The 23,462-nt window shown below is 45.6% G+C and overlaps 1 protein-coding gene across 3 annotated transcripts in view; it reads right to left on the reverse strand.

Moving 5' to 3' along the window:
* LOC148521210 (aldehyde oxidase 2-like) overlaps positions 1–23,183 on the reverse strand; it is a 130,111-nt gene extending 106,928 nt beyond the window's left edge. For 2 of the 3 annotated variants that reach the window (XM_088475522.1, XM_088475520.1), the window contains exon 1: positions 23,000–23,183. The gene's annotated coding sequence lies outside the window, so the exon portion shown is untranslated. Of the gene's footprint in view, positions 1–3,957; positions 4,002–22,999 lie in introns of those variants that run through there. The other variant, XM_088475521.1, reaches the window with a different exon arrangement.
* Positions 23,184–23,462: the final 279 nt, after the last annotated feature.

A 23,462-nucleotide genomic window follows, 5' to 3' on the forward strand; every position in this document is an offset into this window, starting at 1 on the left:
TAGACCCAGCAAAAACCCAGGTTTTTGCTCTGGTGTAAAAGGGGTATTAGTGATGATGAACTGACCCCTAAGGCCTGACACTGTACATCTCCCCCATAATTCTTCAGGGACTGTTTAAAGAACGCAACGCTGCGTGGAAAAAGACGTACAGCTGTGCGTGGGATAAAGGTTATGAGAGGGGAAGAAGTTAGACGCCACTGGAGGAGTGCATAGGGCGACATGGAGAGTGTTTATGGGTGAGGTCAGGAACACAAGTAGAGAAGGAGTTACAGAGGGCCATGTAGGCAGGTCTCAGCACTTTCAATTCTATTAAGAAGTTTATGGGAAGGCAATAAAGGGATTGGCAGAAAGGTCTGGAAGCAGATGATAAAGGATAGAACGTTTAATTGAGTATGTCAGAAGCACATACAGTATAGGGAGAGAGTTTCCTCACTGTCAGGCCAGGCAGACAGAGTTTACGGTAGCCAAGGTGAGAATTATAAGGGTGTGGATCTAGCGCCAGTGGCATCTTGTGTAAGGGAAGAACGTGCTTTTATAGATGTTGCATAGGTGAAAGTGCAATGTGAGGAATAAAGGGAAGTCGAGGACAACAGCGAGGCAGAACAGTTTCGGAAATACATCTGATGAGCCACTGATTGGCCAGTGAGGGTTGTCAGCTGTTACAACTGCAGCACGCGGCCTCCGTACACGAAAGCACATCAGGCTGCTCTTATACGCACGAACAAGATTAGGAGAAGTGAAGAGTGAAAAGTGATAAGGTGCCAGCCAATCAGCTCCCAACTGTCATTTTTCAAACACAGCCTGTGAGATGGCAGTTAGGAGCTGTGTTTGAAAAATGACAGTTGGGAGCTGATTGGCTGGCACCTTATCACTTTCTTATCACTTTTCACTCTGTCTCCTAACACTGCTTAGTAAATAGACCCCTCGGTTGGAGAAGCCGGCACATGTGTATAATAATTACACTTAATTAAATCCATGGTGTGCTGCTTGATTATATTATGTGATATCCAGATTACTAAGAAATATATTTGTCTTAAAAATGAGAACAAGTGGTAGATGAATAGGACAGTAGCTTTAAGATGTGGGGCGAGATGCACCAAAGCCAGAATTGCGGTCAAACCTCCGAAAATGCCATTTTCAGGGGCTGACCACATTTCTCATGTGCATCAAGCCCCGGAATGTATCGCTTTGATGCGATGTACAACGCCATCTTCAGACGGCGGTCCCCAAGAGAAGCCTTTGGGTTTCTATTTCCACTGTTCCATCTTAGAGGGATCTTAGATTGTATACCTTCCAGTACCCCCCATGGCAGGCATCTGTAGCAGGACGCCAGAGGGAATTCTGGGTCATAGACCCTCATTCACAAAGGACAGCTCTTTCCGAGAGAGACGTCCTTTGTGATTTTCTTAACGCATACCGGCGTAATAAACATATGCATGCATGACAATTCGTCATGGATCCTGCCCAAGATGTCCTTCGGTGAATTGTCATTGCCGGTTTCTGAATATGTGGTTATACATTCTTGTGACCAGAATAGTGCGGTCTAATGAAACTAACCTGGGGCCTGTGTAGCAACAGCTTTGTGTCCTCATTGCATAGATAAAGTACCAACTAATCAGCTCCTGTCATTTTGCACACAGCCTGTAACATGACAGTTAGGAGCTGATTGGTTGGTACTTTATCCCTCTCCAATGGTTAGCACATGCACCCCCTAGTCCCAGCAGCACGGTCTTTAAGGAGATATATTCAGAAAGATGTACAGAACCGAATGAAGGCTGCCTCCGTTTTCACTATCTCCTGGGCAGAGCCGTCTTTATAACTATATAGTATTACCGTATACCGGGGGCAGATGTACTAAGCTCTGGAAAGTGATTAAATGCAGATTAATAAACGACCAGCCAATCAGCTCCTAACTGTCATGTCACAGGCTGTGTTTGAAAAATGACAGGAGCTGATTGGCTGGCAACTTATCACTCTCCACTTTATCACTTTCCAGAGCTTCATACATCTGTATTAGTCACTGGGCGAAAATAGGCGGGGGGCTGTGCGTGCAGCCATATGGTCTGTCACTCTGTACCCATGATGTGCACAACCTTACATTTGGATAAAGCAATGGTATCCTCACTTAGGCCATGATTCAGCAAGGATTGCAATTGCAAAGCTGCACGTAGGCTATATGATGTATGCACGCAGGCTATAGATATATGATGTATGCACACAGGCTATAGATATGTGATGTATACACGCAGGCTATAGATATATGATGTATACACGCAGGCTATAGATATATGATGTATGCACACAGGCTATAAATATATGATGTACTGTATGCACGCAGGCTATAGATATATGATGTATGCACGCAGGCTATAGATATATGATGTATGCCCGCAGGCTATAGATATATGATGTATGCACACAGGCTATAGATATATGATGTATACACGCAGGCTATAGATATATGATGTATGCACACAGGCTATAAATATATGATGTACTGTATGCACGCAGGCTATAGATATATTATGTATGCACGCAGGTTATAGATATATCATGTATACACACAGGCTATAGATATATGATGTATGCACACAGGCTATAGATATATGATGTATGCACACAGGCTATAGATATGTAATGTATACACGCAGGCTATAGATATATGATGTATACACGCAGGCTATAGATATATGATGTATGCACACAGGCTATAAATATATGATGTACTGTATGCACGCAGGCTATAGATATATTATGTATGCACGCAGGCTATAGATATATCATGTATACACGCAGGCTATAGATATATGATGTATGCACACAGGCTATAGATGATGTATGCACGCAGGCAGATTTGCAATTGCGATCCTTGCAATAATGCAAATGCAGCATATGTATGACACCCCCTGTAGGACACCCTCTGCTGCATTTGTGATCCCAGCACTGCGACGGAGGCCACAGGCTGGGACCACCATCGTGACCATCGGTGGTCGATGGTCGCGATGGTGGACGGCGCCAGGCCACCAGCTAGCTGAGTAAGCTTCAGCTTACTCAGGCTGGCCGGCTTGCGAGCCCAGGACACTACGTTGATCAACGCAGATCCTGGACTGGCCACTCCCGCAAAATGGGGTGTACACGCCCCCGTTTCCGTGAACACACTCCCGCAAATGGGGTGTACACGCCCCCGTTTCTGTGAACAGCGGCCGACCCCGCCCTGACCCGCCCCTTAAATGCCTCTGCCTGTCAATGAAGCAGAGTCATTCAAGGGTCCGCGTGCGACTACACGGGACCCATTCTGCACACTCGCAGAATGGGTCCTGCGGACTTGCGTTCACTGCTGAATCAGGCCCCTATTTCAGTGCCAGAGAACCGCTCTGAGGTCACCAACCAAAAAAAAACAGTAAAGAAGAAGAAAAAGAAAATTGCTAAATGATATGTTCTGTCATGTAAAACAAATTGTGTCAGCAATTCTACAGGGGTCATTCCTATTGATAAAATGACTGGGAAGATGCAGCTGAAGGGAGAGACTATAGTACATGCAAAGACAAGGAGGGCGTGTTCCTGCAGATGCCTTTCCAGCAGGAATGTAACAGCTGGAAAGGTTATATCATATATGCATCATAGATAAACAGTGATCCCGAAGATTATGCATTAGTCTCATATTATCCAGCTGCATAAAAGTGTGGTCTGGGCACAGGAATGGTCAATGCGATAATAAGAAGGAATAATACATAAGAATACGGATTCATCTTGTAGGAAGACACATGGATGCAATACAAACAAAACCCATGCAACAAAATATCCCAAAACAAATGGATGGGAGTGGTAATGACTAGAACCATATTATAATGCCCCTGTGTGTCTGTGATTGTGGTGAAAACAAAACAGCTTTTTGTGCTGCAAGGTTTTGGGAAGCTGCCATAGAAATCCAGCACTGATACCGGTAATGTCAATTACCTGTCTTTGTGGTCCCTATGAGACTTCGCGTTCCTAAAATGAACTGTTCCGTTTGTATCAGTTTCTATACAGAGCTAATACTATGTAATCTCTTATTATGCAGGGCTACATGTAAAGGCCCCCATACATCAGCAATTGATTGCAGCAATCGTGCAATTTGCAATCGATTGTGTATAAAAATCTTTCCCTTTTTCAATCGATTGTGACAATTCTGCAATCTGCAATCGATTGAAAAAGGGAAAGATTTTTATACACAATCGATTGCAAATTGCACGATTGCTGCAATCAATTGCTGATGTATGGGGGCCTTTACAGTACAAACTACACTAGTGATTTTCTTGTCTGGCTGCAACAAATTGTTACTGACAAGTCTTACGAAGCCTGAGTTAAGCTACATCGCCGGCGACGGGACCTGGGACGTGCAGTAGGGAGCGCGCATATCACACTAGCCCAGTGGTTCTCAAACTCGGTCCTCAGGACCCCCACACAGTTCATGTTTTGCAGGTCACCCAGCTGGTGCACAGGTGTATTCATTACTTGCTGACACATTTTTAAAGATCCACAGGTGGAATTAATTATTTCACTTGTAATTCTGTGAGGAGACCTGAAAAACATGCACTGTTTGGGGTACTGAGGACCGAGTTTGAGACCCTGTGCTCTAAACGATGTACCCGATATGTGGCTCCGATCCACGGGGCATTAGGCTGGTAATGAAGTTATAATTTACTTTACGACAGTCTGATTGTGTTGTAGTTTGGGGCAATCTTTTACAACACATGATGATGGCTGTGATGGGATGGTCTCACTATATGGCGGAAATGTACCAAACCTTCTAATGAGGATAAACAGAGACAATTGCTTATAGCAACCAATCAAATTCTAGCTTTAATTTATCAAGTACATTCTATAAAATGATAATTAGAAGCTGACTGGTTGCTATGGGTAACCTCCACTTGTGCTCTTTTTGATACACCTTCCCCCTATGCCACAGTCCATGGATTACAAGGAGCACTGATAACAATTTACTTCATGTACAGGCTAAACTCAGGCAGTCTGACATCCAGGGCCGTCGAGAGATAGTAAGGGTCTGGGTACTGTGGAGGCGTGGCCAAATCTAGGAGGCATGGCCACGCTCCAAAAATTTGAAACAATTTTATGCACTGCGCCACGGGCTGCAAAAGGGAACGTTGTTCCCCTCAGCAGCTGCCCTGGGTTTCTTCCGGGCCCATCCGACAAGTCTGCGTCCGGGTAATCCGAACCTGCCGCCGCCCACTCGGTGCCCCCCGCTGAGATGCCGAGCATGGTTGCATCACCACTATGGGCGTGGTCACATCACCCACCAGGTGTCTATGGCTTCAGAAGTGCTAGGCCACATCCCCTCTTCCGGAGACACCTCTCTATTACTGCCAGCACCTGTGCTGCCGTCCCATACCTCACAGCATTCCCAGCAAGACGGGGCAAACAGCCTGGCACCTGGGATGGGGGACAGTTGGGGGGATAGTTACAGCTAATGTGTGTGAGACTTATGTTTTAAATATTGTTCACGTATAGGGGCTTGATTCCAAGTCTGCTAATGCTAGTATCAGCCATTCCCTTGGTGTACAGCCGTGCGTCAGAGTGTGCCATGGATGATGAGACGCCCACTATCACCGTCTTTAGACGCTGTAGTGCCGCTTGGTGCACCCGAAACTTGCACCCCTATGGCAGCAGAAGATTATCTGTCTGAGTGTGGCCTCCAGTGTGAGTGATTAAGCGCCTGTGTACGTAACCAGTTCAACAACGCACCCGCGACACTCCATAACACGCCCATAAGATCGACCAAGAGCCGTATTCAATTTGAGCGGACCCGCGATGCTTTTTTGCCTCCCCGGACTTTTCGCCTACTTCGCCTATTTTGCAGGCGGCGTGCGTGCCCGCGTAACGCCCGTATTCAATTTGAAAGTAGGCGAAAACTTAAACAAGCAGAAAGTACTGTCAGATTTGGAGAAATCAGCCTGAGACCCCCCAAAAGATGCTCTGACATGGGGGTTAGCTATGGTTACCCCCGATTTATCTTGCTGAAGGTATTTGGTGTTTATAAACGGGCTCAATAGCTGCTAAATAGCGATAAGTGATGCAGAATAGTATTCAGGAGGTTTTTTTTGCAGAGAATAACTTATCCCAGCAAATTTGGGGTACTTGAAAATGGGGGCCAGCATATTTAAAAGTTGCTAAAGTTAAGTTTAAAAAATTGTGAAAAATCCACCTGCCGCAAGTACCTGCAATGAAAAAAACACCTGGGGCATACTTGGGGACCCCCCCAGAGTAAAGTTCGCTAGTTTTTAACTGTCCCCAAACATTTTTTTTTTCGCACCAAAATCCAAAGTGATTTTTTGGGGTGTTAAGTCTTTTTTAAAAAAATTGGACACAGTTTACCTTTGGTGGACTGTCTGAAGGCTGCACGGGGGTTCCCGCAATGTTGCACCCCAAAACCCCAATTCTGCACTTTATTCCGCTTGCTATTCATAGGCAAAACTTTTCCGCCTATTACATTGCAATGGCTTTCCGCCAAGGCGAAAAGTCTTCCAAATTGAATACGAAGTAAAGTCAAAACAGACGAAAATTACGTCATCGGCAAAAAAATTTCACGCGAATACGGCTTTTCACCTCAAATTAAATACGGGCCTATCTCTGTGTCTCTCATTAGCCACCTAACTGTTACCACCCAGTCACTGCTCAGGAGTGCCCAGTACGTTTTCTACACACTCCTGTGTGCATCTAAAATTGGTACTGCAACTCTGAATGAACACAATTAGAACGCGTGCGTGGGGCGACTTACACGCATGCGCAGTAGCAAAAAAAAACCGCTCAAATGCGTCCGACATTGACATAGCGTGCCACTCGGTATCAGGCCCCAAGTCCCCATTAAATACCTACAGTGGCATCCGTGTCTCTGGTGACACCCGCTGCGAGTAGGGGTGGGCAGGCATGTAGTGCATACAAAAAGGGGCGTGGCCTCATGGGTAGGGGTGTGGATTCAAGGGTAGGGGGTGTGACATCACAGCCCAAACCCCCCATTTTAGTCACTCCGGGGGTCCGGAGATGTGGACTGTCCCCGGGCACCAGCCTGTGTGCAGTGCCGGCTCCTTCACTGTGGCAGGAGCCGAGTGCTGCACGTAATTCTGTCACTGAGGGGGAGTCGTCGACTGTCGGCGGGTGACACCCGGGTGTGGCCCGCACCCCCCATGTGATGCCACTGAATGACTATAATTTATTAAAAAGTCTTCCCTGCTGCTGAGAGAACCTTCTGGCACACACAACCTGGATATCGAACACTAACAAATCTTAACCTAAAGTTGTCCTGCTAATGGAGAGTGACCAGTGTGATATAATACAGAGTATGTTGGAAAATGTGGTGTCAAAGATGGATGTCAGTGTGTGCGGGCATCTTCCAGCAGCAAAATCAGACACCCCCCCCCCCAAACTGGTCCCATTCAACGGCGTTCCTGTGACTCGGAGCAGCCTAAGCGTCAGCATCGTCTGTGTTCGGCTGTTCTATACAAGAATCATTTAGCTATCACTGGATTTCACACGTAGATTAAAATGGAGAGTGCAGCCTGCCACGGTTATTTCTACTCACAGACAAATAACAATACAATATTCTGAAGCATTTCTTCCTCTCCAGGCTACAAATTATCATCCTAACCTGAGCAAACCAGCTTCATAAATAACAGGGAAGTAAATAACATTGTTAGTACATATGTATTAATTTGTAATTGTTTGTATGTGCTGTAATGGTGGTGGCACTCCAAAAAAAATATTTTTGGCTTGTAATGTTGAATGTCTGCCACCCAAAGAGAACCCCTTTGCGCACCTCCGCAGTAGGACTTCCTCCTGCGCAGCCAGGGAGTGCGAACGTCTTTATAGATGCAATAACATGCAATGCTTATCGGGTGATGGTAAAAAAAACCCGCAGCCTTTGAATTTACCCCTTTCTAATTCCAATTGTTGGCTGGTTGTGCTTGAGAATATTTTTGCACACTCTCGATTTTTTTCTTTTTGCACATTATAAGTATTGCTATAGTCAGTTCGGAAGTGGGAGCAAATTGATGACACAGGAATTGCAGCTAAATATTACCTAGCTGGCGTGTAAGCTGAGCCGACTCCAGGGTGGTCTTAACAGCAGTGTGGGCCCTGGGCAAAGCAATGCACTGGGGCCCCTAACCCACCCATTCATGGGGAAAAATTGTAAATGGTCCATAAAATGAAATCCTCCTGCATGCCCATCAGACCTCCTACACACGCAGAGAGACTCTGGGCCTGATTCAGACTCGCAAGCGGGTCGATATTTGCCCCCTGTGCATGCGCCACGTCCGGCGTGCGCAAGCAGGAGCCCCAGCGAGCGACTGAAGTTCAGACGCTCCGGGGCTCGCTACAAGACGGGGAGGCTGTCGATGTTGATTGACAGCTCGCCCCTTTTTGTAGGCAGGTAGGGGGGGTGGTTGAGCAAACGCAGGCGTTCCCAAAGTAACGCCTGGCGTTTGTGGGCGGCCCTACTGATATCACTAGTCCACTCAGGCTTGCGGGAGCCGAGACCGTACCACATGGTCTCACCGCAAGCCCAATGGTCGCGATAATCGCGACCATCTCCAGGCCACTCGCAAAAGCTGTGGGTGACAGCGAGCGGCCTGAAGAAAAAAAAAGAAAAAAATCCCCGCCCTGATTCAGAGCGAGCTCTCGCCAGCAGCGAGCGGCTCTGAATCAGGCCCTCTGTCTGACTGGTCTGAAGACGGCGGATGAAGTGAAACTGGGACTGAGGTGAGTTCTCGTCACTGGGATGCGATTGGGTGGGGGAGGTAAATTTACCAACTGGCCGCAGCTGCAGGGGGCCGGGTTGGTGGGCCCCTACAAGTTTCGGGCCCTTGGGCAACTGCCCAACAAGCCCAATGGAAGAGATGGACCTGGCCGACTCGTCCTCGCTCCTTAGGGTATGTGCACATCCACTCACTGTGGGGTCTATTTACTAAGCAGTGTTATGAGACAGAGTGAAAAGTGATAAGTCTGTGATAAGGTGCCTGCCAATCAGCTCCCAACTGTCATCTCACAGGCTGTGTTTGAAAAATGACAGTTGGGAGCTGATTGGCTGGTACCTTATCACAGACATCACTTTTCACTCTGTCTCCTAACACTGCTTAGTAACTAGACCCCTGTAACACAGAAAATACGTATTTTGGTTTTCTGTGCAATATCAGTATTTGCTATGTACTCTACCATTTTACAGTAAGATACAGTTATACACACCCCCCAACAGTTCCCATTCCAGCAGGACAGTTTTGATATGAGGGATCTGTCTCGCCCTACTGATCAGGGGGGAGATGCACTAAGCCTTGGGGAGAGATAAGTTGGAGAGTGATAAAGTACTAACCAATCAGCTCCTAACTGTCATGTTACAGGCTGTGTCTGAAAAATGGCAGTTAGGAGCCGATTGGTTGGTACTTATCACTCTCCACTTTATCTATCACTCTCCAATCCACTAACGGCGGGCTGTACTAACCATACGGAGTACATCCTGCCAGTCACCGCAACCCTACTAATCGCATATGTAAAAACATATGCCATCAGTACCGCAAAGGACAGCACTTCCGATAAGAGTTGTCCTTTGTGACCAGCGCTGCTCCCTGGACCTAAGGGTTTATGACCCGTGAGTCCATCTGCGCATCTACGCGGTGGCCGCAGGGCATGCTGGGAGGATCCCTTAAACCAGCGCGATGCGGTAGAAGCCCATAGGCTTTTATAGGGTAAAGCCAGCAAAAGCTGGTGTTACGCTCCGCCTCAGAGCCTCGACGGCCACCCAATGGTACATATGGAAAATGCGGTAAAACCCCCGAAAACTGTGTTTTTATCACATTTTCCATTTAGTACATCCTGCCCTTAGTACATGCTCCTGCCATGGTGTCATTGAAAAGGGAGAGAATGGGAGGCTGACGCACCAGCGTATCGGAAGCACTGGCCACGCCTCTGTGATGCACGACTACGCCCCCTTATCATCCACGTATTGCCTCCAAAGCCAGTATTGGGGTGTATGAGTTGTTAATATTTTCTCCATTACAGGTAAGTGTGTGCCATTGTCTTTGAAGAGAAATCAGAAAGAATTTGCCAATAATTATCCAAGAAAAACCATTGTACAGGAAATCTGTGCAAAACTGAGCAGGATATAAATGGGCAAAAATAGGGATTACACAATAAAACCTGCACAGATCTTATACATGTCCCACAAATGGCACCTTGCATTTCTGGCCTGACCTGATGCACGACAAGCGTACGTCTTTTTGTTATAATAATTACTTTTCATAGATGTTGAGATGCAGGTCCAATAGATAATCCATATTTCCTCTTTTATACTAAGCCAGAATGTTTTAGCACATAGGGCTCTATTTATGTAGACCAAGAAGTGCAGGATGGTAATTATCATTATCACATAAGGCTTCATATCGATACAATATATATAGTAGCCAAGTAGGAGTTTTCAGACATTTTCGCGCATGCACCAGAAGGGTTGGAAGCGCATCCAACCCTGCTCGTGATGCAGTGTGAACGGGTAACCCAGGTCGATGCGACCCAAGTCCTGTTCTCTGCATAGGAAGAGCCTGCGCTTGGAGATGAGAGCATCATCACGTGACTCCGATGGCGTCATCGACCCGGCATTAGTGCCGGGTCAGGCCGCCTGTCTGACAGGGGTCTCAGCCGGGTCGCGCCTGGGATGGGCGCATGAGCATAATCCCGGGTGCGACCCGGCGATCCAGTGTAAAAGGGATATTAATCTATTCCCAACTCTGAATCAGGCCCTGTGTGTGGATACTAGTGTGTGACTCTCTGGGTTAAATTTACTAAGGTGCCGATTTATATTCTATGTCATCCCAGATCAATCTCGGGTGACATTGTCCAGATTTCATTTTTCGAGCAGGTTACTGAATTTACTAAGCTGCCGATTTGTAGTCAGTCGTATTGATCGATGTTGTATTCATTCGTAACCAGTCGTAATTTTCATTCGCATTTTGCGTTCGATTTTGATAATCTTGGCCGAACATGGCAGGATTTTGCGTCCGTTCGTATTGTGCCAATGCGTACGCACTCACTCTAACTCAGCCGATTTCGCAAGTTCTGAAAGAGACCGTGCGTGATTGGTTTAAACTTTAAAGTATCATACATGTGGGTGGCAGACATTAATGTATGGTGTTAGTTTGCTATTGTGTAATGTTTTGTTGTTAAATTACAAACTCTGGGTACTTACAGATGTGTCCACATACATCTATCCTCCCTGCACTACAAGTCGCGCTACACATAAGACGGGAGTTCCGTGTGTCTGGGTTGCACCGAGCGCCTTTTCGTGTGACTTTTTTCCTTCAAATGCATCTGTTTCACACTGTGATGTGAATAGGTAGCACGAGCAGCTTCTGCTGTTTAAAATGATATGCAGCATAGCCTATGTTCTGTGTTGCTGACATAATATAGACATGCTGCATATAATTTTAATCAGCAGAAGCTGCTTGTGCTACCTATTACGCATTTTGAAGGAAAGAAAATGTAAACAAAAATACGCTCGGCGATACCAAGTCACGTCACGGCATATATGACTTCGCCATCGGCCAATGCTGACCACGCTCAGTTTCATGACCCTGGTTTCTTCCAGCCTGGTGGCAGAGCCTCAGGTATCTCACAGCCCCCACGAGATCTCCATCCAGCACAGAAGACTCTGCCATGCTTTTTTTCTCTTTGTAACAGGAGAGAAGTGTATTTGTGTGATTAACCCCCTTTTAGTGGTACCAGATTTAAGTTGAAGTGATGGTTAAGTATTGTTCATATGTCAAACTCGAATTGAAAAAGGTGTTCTATTTGAGATTTCTATTTGCACTATATTTTGGCCACAATGACAAATTCGAATCCTTATGGTGCATACACACGGTATGATTTTTATGAACGATATGAACGATAACTATATCGTTCATATTGTTCTTTTTTATGCAGCGAACGATCTACGAACGTCCAACGATGCGCGTTCCCACATGGACGATAACGATATCTATCTATGGTCGTGCGCAGAGTTGGACTGGCCCACAGGGGTACAGGGGAAATCCCCGGTGGGCCCCACTGCCTGTGGGCCCACCCCCTTCTCTAGGTGTCAGGTTCCAGACCTCTAATTATAGATTGTTACTCTATTTGATGGCCAGTTACCAGGAACACTGATCGGCATGGGGGATTAGTTCTCCTTTATAGAAACTACATCAAGATTTGCCCATTGGTTATCCAAGCATCTGTGGTGTCTGACCGCACCCTTTAAGCATGTGCCCCTACCACTGCATTCCCCGGTGGGCCCTTCATTGACCAGTCCGATGCTGGTCGTCCGTACATGCAGGCCAACTTGGACGATTTCATCACGATTTGCATGTTCAGAGATGTGGCAGGATGACTTCACTGAAATATATCTATCATAGATACAGTATTTGTCAGTGTGTACACCCAATATCGTTTGTCCTGCGCTACAGAAAGTTCCAGGGAAATCATTCAGTGATATCGTTGGTTGTGCAGATCGTTTATGCAGCATTAGTAAATTTCCAGGTCCTATTGATGTCTCTGGCAAAAGGCTGCCGAGTTGGATCGATGGTCTATTTGTCCGAAAACATGTTCCCGTCCGAATTTCAGGTGTTCTCGACCGATTTTTCCCTTTAGAATGGGACAAACTCTGCGGATTTTAGTGTTTAGTAAACTGCGAATATGCATGTAACGCGCGATTTAGCCGCATTCAAATTCATTCGAGCTTACACCTCTGCGTCATGTGCAAGTTGCTCTACAGATAGTTATTCAGGAATGTCCCTTCAAGTCTGAAAGATTTATGTCATAATTTCAGATCACGTTGCAAACAGAAATATCTAAAAACTTGTTTTGCTGCCTGAATAACCATGCATTCTGCTGTAAGCGGTATATTCAGGGGAAGGATAAGTTGTCACATGAGCTACTAATCTTTAAAAAACCATATTATTTTATCCAGACCTCGGTAATCCTTATCATTTCCTTATCATTGCTTAAACTTGCAGCCATCAAAATAAAAGTGAAGAGTTTAAGAAAACCTGTAAGAGCTGCGTTAGTAAATTGGAGCTATTCCATAACTGCAAAACTCAGGTGACATGAGTGGGGACCGGTGAACAGGATGCACCTCGCAAAGTTCTGGCCCAATCAGGATGGCAGAACAAAGCCCCCATATCAGGACTGTCCAGCCTAAATGGGACAGTTGGGAGGGAATGATAAACAGCCCCCTCTACCCAGGTACATGGAGAATGAGCGGGGAAGCTTTCATCTTTCTGTTTCTTCATGTCGCACTTCAGTCTGGGTGTGTGTTCTGCTGCTGTTCCAAAGATATTTATCATATTGCTGCACTACACGAGGGAGTGATGCATGTATAGACAGGGGCTTTACCTTCACACATGAAAAGTTATTTGTAAGGAGTATATCTGTAAAGAATCACTGAACCGAAACAGCAAGTTGGCTTAAATAAAACAATTACTATTATTAACATGCATAACGATATACATGAAAGGTTCCCATAACTTGACAGAACCTGTAGTCGTTGACACTGTGATATGTTGGGTTAATCACTGACAGGAAGTCTGCTGTCCTGTGTGTAGGGAAATAGACTAAGACAAACATCACAAACAGGGTGAGAGAACTGTCTGGGAGACAGAAGTTGTAATTGTAGTTATAAAAAGGAACATATTCAGATTGGGCTTATAACTATTGCAGTTGTTCTTTCAGTCATTGGGGCTGATTCAGCTTCGGACGGAATTGCAAAGCTGCACGCAGGGTATAGATATATGATGTATGCACGCAGGCAGCTTTGCAATTCCGTCCTTGATAATATGCAAATGCAGCAGGAGGTGTATGACATCCCCTGTATGACGCCCCCTGTATGACACCCCCTGCTGCATTTGCAATGCCAGCACTGCGACCGAGGCCGCAGGCTGTGATCACCATCTCGACCATCGGCCTCAGCTTACTCAAGCTGGCTAGCTTGAGAGGCCAGGAAACTGCGTCCATTGACGCAGCTCCTGGCCTTGCCACTCCCGGAAAACGAGGCGGACGCGCCCCCATTTCTGAGAACGCCAACTGCCCACGCACTGCCCCTTAAATGCCGCTGCCTGTCAATCAGGCAAAGGCATAGCATGGGCTGCAGGCTATCACGCAGGACCCGTTCTGCACAATTCTAGAACGGACCCCGCGAACTCGCAGATTCCCGATAATCCGCCCTATTGACATAATACAGTCATTCTTCACTTGGCTACTTTCACAATTCAACCCCTCAAAATATAAATATATTTTCTTGGAATGTCTACTATTTATGGCATGGGTGGGAAAAACAGGGCTTGCCAGGTAATTGGGTCCAGCCTTTTTCCTATTGCCTCACCCTGTCCCCTACTCATGGTAATGGGCCTGTTGCCGTAGTGCCACAGCATGCAGCCATTTTGTTCACAGTCATAGTTTTTAGCTTTGCACATGTGCAGCCCCGCCTCCCGTCTTCCCCTATTAGCCCTCCTCTCTTGGCTTCAAAATGACTGGCTACTTCCTTCGATGTGACCGTGCAGAGCACATTACAGTAAATTCATAGGACGTGTAAAGGAATTGATCAGCCTCAAGGTACCATCTGCCTTGACCATTCACTGTCCAAACCTCCCCTTGACTGCTTCTTATCTTCTATTGTGTCTACTTAAATGAAAAAAAAAAAATAGGATTCATTCTACCAGCTAAGATTGTTAAAATCAGTAACAGGGTCAGCGGGACTAATTTAGCTGTGATTATTACCAGACTCCCCATCTTAATATCCCTTTAACAACCACTAACTATTACTCCACATTATTCCAGTCACATTACACCTTCATTTAATCTATGTACTGAGAAATGTAGCTTTAACCTAATAGAGTACACAGCAAGGAGATGTAGCTGAGGATTCATTTGGAATACCAGTTCACTGCTAGTAAAGGTTTATGACCCGGGTCCAACTGAGTTTTACTTACATGTGCACCAACGGATGATGCCCATATCTAACATATACTAGTTGAACTAAAAAATATTAGTGTTAATGCATTAACTGTTTGTTATGGTGTTAGAGTGTGTACTGAGCATAACGGAACTGCTGGTTAGGGAGTAGTACTGGGGTTACGTATTCAGATCATGTTTCAGTAATTGAGTATTTGATCTTTATTTTGGTAAAACCTTTCACTCTGGGGCTGATTCTACTGTTGCAACCACTTTAGACTTTTTTTGCTGCAGTCGTATATGCTAGTGCTAGTATCAGCCTTTCCATGTGCACAAGCCGTGCGTCTGAAGGTGCAAAGACTGAGACGCTCACTTTGAGTGTCTTTAGATGCTGTATTGCCACTTGGTATGCGGCCATTGGTAGCACCATCAAAACTCGCAGAGTATGGCCTCCAATGTAAGTGCTTAAAGCATCTGTGTACGCAACCACTTCAACAACATGCCCTCATGTCTAAGTGTCTCTATAGCCACCTCCCGGAAACCACCATGAAATGCCCAGAGCATTTCCAATATATTTCTGACACCGTGTGACTCAATCGCAATGATGCCATACACAACATGGGACAGATGCGCCGTATGAGTTTTTAGTGTAGTAAGTCGACATTGTGTGCGACTCAGAATTAAATAATAAAACTTTCTTTCATCCCATGAAGGGTGGTTCCATTTAGCTTGTGTACCGTACTTGTATATTGGCGTAATAGGAGGGAAGAGAACACAATCCATCGTACCTAAACACTAGGCCACAGGCGTTTCCCCGAGCTGGTCCCTGGTGGAGCTCCACTACTATCATATTGTATCTTATGGTGTTTGTCAATGGTTATGGTATTGAGGCAATCACGCACAGTGAAGTAAATGATTTTAAGGGGGAGGCCACAAAAATTATATTCCATGGGAGGCAACAAGGCCTTCATAGAAGTATGGTGCCGCGCCATTCTTCCGCAAAAACGTCACTCAACTGACGCCTGGCAGATGGAGATGGAAAAATGCCTTCTCAGCAATGGGTTCAGTTGAGAAGGTCATGACCTATGGATGTCATTAATTTCATGCCCATCTTGGGATGAATGGGAAGAGACAGTACCATTAAGCAACCAATAGCAATCACCTTGTCTTCTATGACATTGACAGCACCGAAACCATCCCAGGGAAATACATTCTACAACACCAAGACAACTGCTGAAAGGAAACGTCTAAGCTGCATAGTTGATGTCACACGTGCACTTGTCCATTTCACAAGAACATGGCGAAGGCTGATTCATGTGACCATATCACCTCCCTCCACTGCTCGGTAGTCCATTGTTAGGTGTGAGGAGCAGTTGCACTGTGACCCTTCATCCTTTTAGTTTTAATGAAAGTGGGTGTAAATGACCTGCGGTTGCTCACCTGCTTTGCCCTGCAATGAGAAGCAATGGAATGGATATCATGATCTCATAATTTGAGCTTCTGCCCACTGTTGCCCTTCACTGATGAAGACACTACTGAATGGGAACGTTGGCAAGTTGAGTTGTCTATCACAGTGACAGAGGTCCCCTCTAGTAGACATGCTAGCCACAGTTGTAGGAAAGAACGCCAGTCCAGCATTTTATAGATGACCAGGACCACGCTCTCTGGGATGTTAAGTACCATTTCTTCGAATATATTCGATGTCCGGAATTTACGAAGGTATTTTAATTTCTTTAAGTCCACTACCTGTACATGCATAGGGCACCATGATATGTTTGCCGCACCGGCGGCCCTAAAAGCAGGGTAAAAACAAAAGAATCTGTAATGGCGTCCATATCCACAATGGCGGCTAATGTAAGAGTTGCGTATGTGGCCATTTTATGCCAGCACAGATCGCAAACACTTTGTTTGTGAACATCTATTTATTGTGCAAAAATGCATTCGCAATTCGGTATTGATAAAACGGCTAAAGCCTCCCTAATACAGCAGAAATAACTCCCCGTCTTGTGTACGTAAAAGGATAGAAGCTTTAATTAAACAGGCACAGAAACGAGTAATCTCTTTCCAAACGAAGAAGCGCTAGGAAGCGGTCAATCATAAACGTTTCGTCTGGTGGTGATCACCATCATCAGGGTGAGCTGTATCTGCCTCTTACAAATACTGCGTCTTTCTCAGACATGAACTTGTCTTTTTCATAGTTTGCAAGTGTTGTAGATGGACTATCCCCCCCTATACAGAGAGACGTAAGTGGCAGAAATACAACAATATGTATGGGCCCATATGCAAAAGAAGTCCCCACAGGTTTTGATGGGGGCTGCTTTAATGCCGAATTTACCAAGCTCCAGATGGCGTTAGCCGTTGCAGCCTAATAGGGGAATTCAATATGTGAGCGAAAACTCAGTTTTTGCGTTAATATCGCACCTATGACGTCATTATCGCAGGTTTTAGTTTTACACCGTATTCAATTTCAAAGACTTTTTGCAGGTTCGAAAAGTCTTTGATAAAAAATGGGGATAACTTTTCACCATTGAATAGGTGTCGAAAAAAAGTGCAGAATAGGGGTTTAGGGGTGTAAGCTTAAAAAAAATAGCTTGCACCCCTGGGAATGACATTTAAAAAATAACTGTGTCAAAAAAGTTTTTAAAAAAAAATAGGGACACCCCAAAAAATTAATTTAAAAATTGGGGTGAAAAAAAAAAATGGGAAAAAATTGTTTAAAACTAGGTTCAGGGCTATTCTGCATGTATGCGGCAGAATTTTTAAAAACTTACTTTAGGGACATCAAAATATGCTAGTACCCATTTTCATGTACCCCAAATTTGATGGGACCACTTAAAAAAATGAAAAAAATAACCTAAGTGCTCTTCTGCATCACTTCTTCAATGTCGGGAAAAAAGCACCTGCCGCCGCTGTTTAAATCCCCGACTTTCATTTGCAGGCTAAAACGGGGGTACCCATAGTGATCCCCCATGTTTTTACAACTTTAGGGGGGTCCTACAATATTTTACAGGTAAAATACGTGTTTTTACGCAAATCCCACTTCGCGCGCCCGATACTTTATCTCAGAAAATTCTCCGATGTGGAGCAAAAGTCCAGCACGGACTTTTCGCTCCCATATTGAATACCCCTCTTAAGGTTACATTCTGTACAGTTTACCGGAGGCGGGAGTCAAGGATCCCTCCCCGGCAATGACCACATGCACAATAGTGTGTCCAGGTGCCCAAATCGAAAAGTAAAGTTGGTGATCACTTTACTTTTACACACCGCGGGGACCGGCTCCTATCAGAGCCCCTGACCCTGCATGTAATTCTCTATAAATGCGGACGACACTTAAATCAACAAGCATTGATAAGAAATTATAATTATCGGGTCAAATAAAACGATGATTAAAAAACATGCCACTAAGATCAGTTACAAAGTGCTGGTCACTTCTGCCTGCCCATGGGGTAAACGCAAAAATGTCTTACAAAAAAACAAACAGCTTTCCCATTGTAATGTCTTCCAAATAGCGCTCTTTGTGAATTCTAGTAGAAATGGCAATTAATGATACAATCGTGCCTATTGTGTACTACATGAGCCCTGACATACAGTATAACACAACATTACACAGGATGAGACCTGCACCAGCCACTAAACAAGCAATATTGTGGCTTCTAGCCTTGAACAAAGAGAACTATTCAATTAGATACGAAAAGTCGGAACATCTTCGCCTGTCTGACTTTTCGCCTCATTCGCCTGTTTCAGAAGCGAAATCATTCCATGCGCGTCCCTGCTTTACGCCTAATTCAATTACAAAACAGGCAAAAACGGAACAGGCGAAAAGTACTGAAAGAATTGGGGAACTCAGTCTGTACCCCAGAAAAAGATACATTAACATAGGGAATCAATATAGATGTGTACTAATAGCCCTAATAACATAGGGAATCAATATAGATGTGTACTAATAGCCCTAATAACATAGGGAATCAATATAGATGTGTACTAATAGCCCTAATAACATAGGGAATCAATATAGATGAGTACTAATAGCCCTAATAAGACTATTTGGGGTACTTAAGTTGTGTAAATTGCTTGCTATTAGCGTCTTTGTAAAAGTGGTGAAGAATAGCATAAAGCTGTATTTTTGGTGAAAATACGTAGTCCAGTCAAATTTGAGGTACTTGAAAATGGGTGCTAGCACATTTTATGTCTCTAAAGTGAACTTTTAAAAAACGTGAAAAATCCACCTGCTGTATGCACCTGCAATCCCAAAAACACCTGATCCATCCTTACAGCACCCCAAGAAGCCTATTTCGCTAGTTTTTATGCTTGTCCCCGCACTTTTTGCAATTTTACCCCAAAAATGACATGTCTTTTTTGGGGTGTTCTTAGGTTTTTGTTTTTGTTTCAGATTTGTCTTTTGGGGGGCTGTCCCAAGGGTTCTCAGTCGTTTCCCCACGTTTGCACCCCAAAATAAAGATTTTGCACTTCGTTTCACCTGCTATTGATTGGAGAATCTGTTTTGGAGAAATCAATGCATCGAGTGTCCGCTTAGGCGAAATTGTCCTGGAATTTAATTTGGCGAAGTTTTTTTAGGCAAAATTTTCTCAAAAAAACAGGCGAAAAAGGCTTTTCGCCTCTAATTGAATATGGCCCAATGTCTGATCTCTATTAGGGGCCTATTCATCATCACTTAATTTTTACAAAAGCAGGTGAAAATGAACATTTTTTTCACCTGCAATTGTAAAAATTAAGTGTTCGGGCCATTCATCAAGAAGGTAAAGCAGGAGATATAACCAATATCTCCTGCTTACCTTCCTCTGGCAGAATGGCCCACTATCCCCATACACTAGTATCACAGATATCGCTTACCTTCCTCTGGCAGAATGGCCCGCTGTCCCCATACACTAGTATCACAGATATCTCCTGCTTATCTTCCTCTCCCGGAATGGCCGCTATCCTCATACACTAGTATCACAGATATCTCCTGCTTATCTTCCTCTCCCGGAATGGCCCACTGTTCCCATACACTAGTATCACAGATATCTCCTGCTTACCTTCCTCTCCTGGATTGGCCCACTGTCCCCATACATTAGTATCACAGATATCTCCTGCTTACCTTCCTCTGGCAGAATGGCCCGCTGTCCCCATACACTAGTATCACAGATATCTCCTGCTTACGTTCCTCTGGCAGAATGTCCCGTTGTCCCCATACACAAGTATAAGATATCTCCTGCTTACCTTCCTCTGGCGGAATGGCCCGTTGTCCCCATACACAAGTATAAGATATCTCCTGCTTACCTTCCTCTCCCGGAATGGCCCACTGTCCCCATACACTAGTATCACAGATATCTCCTGCTTACCTTCCTCTCCTGGATTGGCCCACTGTCCCCATACATTAGTATCACAGATATCTCCTACTTACCTTCCTCTCCCGGAATGGCCCGCTGTCCCCATACACTAGTATCACAGATATCTCCTGCTTACCTTCCTCTGGCAGAATGGCCCACTATCCCCATACACTAGTATCACAGATCTCTCCTGCATATCTTCCTCTCCCGGAATGGCCCACTGTCCCCATACACTAGTATCACAGATATCTCCTGCTTACCTTCCTCTCCCGGAATGGCCCTCTGTCCCCATACAATAGTATCACAGATATCTCCTGCTTACCTTCCTCTGGCGGAATGGCCCGCTGTCCCCATACACTAGTATCACAGATATCTCCTGCTTACCTTCCTCTCCTGGATTGGCCCACTGTCCCCATACACTAGTATCACAGATAACTCCACTAGTATGTGGACAGAATTCATCAAGCTTCGAAAATATAATTTTTTCGGAGCTTGATTGCGGTAGCATTCGCCATCTTCAGATGGCATTTGCTATCGCTACCCGCTCCTTCCCTATGGGAAGGAGTCCCGGGTGAGGGATCCTTTTGGATCCCTCCGCCTCCCTGTCTGGCTCCTTCCGCCAGACATCGGGCCTCTTGTGTGCATGCGTGACCTGTAGGTCACGCATGCGCACTGCTCTCGCGAGCAGTGAATAGATTCACTGCTCTGAAAGGAGCAATGAAGTCGCTCACTGGGACAGCTGACTTTCGGATCAGCTGTCTCAGCGCCGGAGCAAAGTTGAATTGCTCCGGCGTCCGCGGCGAGTCAGTGTGTTAATTATCGGGGTCCGTTCGGACCTTGATAATTAACATCATGAATAGGCCCCTAAATCTTAGAAACATTTTCAGCATGAACCAAGGTTAGCAAATTGTGGATCTTGTGGAACTACATGTCCCAGCATGTGTGGTGGTGACATGTTTGGAGAAAGATAAAGAGTGGCAGGTTGTCTGTGCCTGGCTGTATTAGCAAAAAGTGCCTGGGTATTCTAACAAGATAAAGGGGTCTATGTACTAAGCCTTGGATGGAGATAAAGGCCCTGATTCAGAGCCGGACGCTATTTGCGGTCGTTTGTTCACAAAAAAGGGGTGGCTATTCAAATGAACCGTTCGCTCTTTGCGGTCTGTTCACGCCTTTATGTCTGAACGAGCGAACAAAACTTGCGGTCGTAATTTTGAAAAATACGCCCCCTTGCCGCTCGCATCCTACGTCATGTCCGCTATTTATTTGATTAATCGAGTACATCGAACAGCGTATGAACTGCTCGCTATTCTTGTGGCTGGCTTTTCCTACCGCTATATTGCGAGCAGTTCTGACTTTAAAACAACCAAGTGACATGGGCAATGACGCTGCTGCATTAATTATGCACACCCATAAAACGCCCGTTTTGACCTTTAAGCACGCCTGCGTTCTGATCTCCACTCCCCGTTTTCACGCACCTTCCCCTGTTACCACCCACATACGCCTCCCTCTGTCACTCAAAATAGCAGGCATTCGCTATATAGCGAACAAACGATTTTCGGCCGCACTGACTGGTTCGCGCATGCGTATTACAAACCGTAAGCATGCGCAGATGTGCGAACATCGCTCGGAACGAGCGAACGGCCGCTTGCGAGCGGCTCTGAATGAGACCCCCAGTACCAACCAATCAACTCATAACTGTCATTTTTTCAAACACAGCCTGTAACATGGCAGTTAGGAGATGGTTGGTTGTGACTTTTTCTCCATTCACTTTATCTCCATGCAAGGCTTAGTAAATAGACCCCTCTATCTCTCTCCACTTTATCTCTCTCCAAGGCTTAGTACATAGGGACTGATTCAGCAAGGAACGCCGCCGTTCGATGTTTGCGTTCTGCGCATGTGTAGGCATCGCGCTACGCATGCGCGAAATAGCCAGTGCGATCGGACAAGGGATCGCAGCCTATACGCAGATCCATCCGTAATTGATTGACCGGAAGTGCCGTTTGTGAGTGGTGACGGGGGGCTGGTCAAGCTAACGCAGTCGTGCCTGTGCGTTGGGACGCCGTTACAGGGTCGTGCATAACTAAGCCGTGCATGGGCATACGCAGCCAGAGGTCTAGTTATACCCAGGAAGTTGGCCAAATCCTAAGTGAGGTCTGGTCAACCACTATCGTGCATATGGGTCTGATAGTTCTCGATGTTACCGATGTTTTCGCCATCGTGCTAACTGTTCAGGCTGTGAGTAAAGGTATGGGGCCGGCGTTATGAAGTGCTGGGCGTCTGCATTATTGTGCCGCGGCGGCAGCGCAAATGCATCCATTAGTATATTTTTTCACAGCGGGCGGGTGCGTGAGATTGCAGACTTGCGTTCCGTGCTGAATCAGGCCCATAGACCCCTAAGCGAGGTAACGTTCGCAAGCTCCTCAGTACCTTACCATTTCGTAATCGTGCCCCGTAATAAATGTTCTTATGGTCTAAAGTGCATTATTTATTATATGTTACAACAACCTGTCATATTGAAGAAAATACAATATATATTTCTGTGTGTGTGTTGCCCTAAACACCTCTCCCGTACACCTCCTATCACCCTGTCAGACAAGGCACGTCAGTTTAACACACTGGCTGAACGCCGATATTGCTGACAGAATTCCAAGTCACACACCCACGTATTTAATATATATAATACTCACTGCTCGTTGCTTCGTACTTACTTCCTGCTTTGTGTGCAAGTCACCTGGACGAGGGAATTATTTACAGTGTACCAAGTCCCACTAGTTCAGAAATTTCCATCACGTTCCTATTCCTAAATATCTGTCCCCCTTCCCTCTCTCTCCTTTGGTATCAGGCTTGTGTCAGGAGGCGTCCTGGCTGACTCTGTGTAAGAAGAGACCGGCAGCTCCACACACACACACACACACACACACCTATGCTGTGTTACTAACGTGTGATGTTGTAAACGCCCCTCCCTTCTCATCGCTCCCTGCTGCAGCCCGCACACATCCCAGGCTGAGGCTGCAATGTCCCCAGGGCTGGGCCTGGGCATCCTACCTTGACCCTGTCACCCAGCCTTCAAACCAGTTTAGCAAAGAGCGAAGCCGCCACTTAATCTCTGTATGGGAATATAGTGGGATGTGAGGCCGTGGAACGTGATGTAATGCACTGTGCAAAGGGAAG

This window comes from Taudactylus pleione, unplaced genomic scaffold, assembly GCF_031769625.1.
Source record: "Taudactylus pleione unplaced genomic scaffold, aTauple2 ptg000173l, whole genome shotgun sequence".
Taxonomy (NCBI): Eukaryota; Metazoa; Chordata; class Amphibia; order Anura; family Myobatrachidae; genus Taudactylus; species Taudactylus pleione.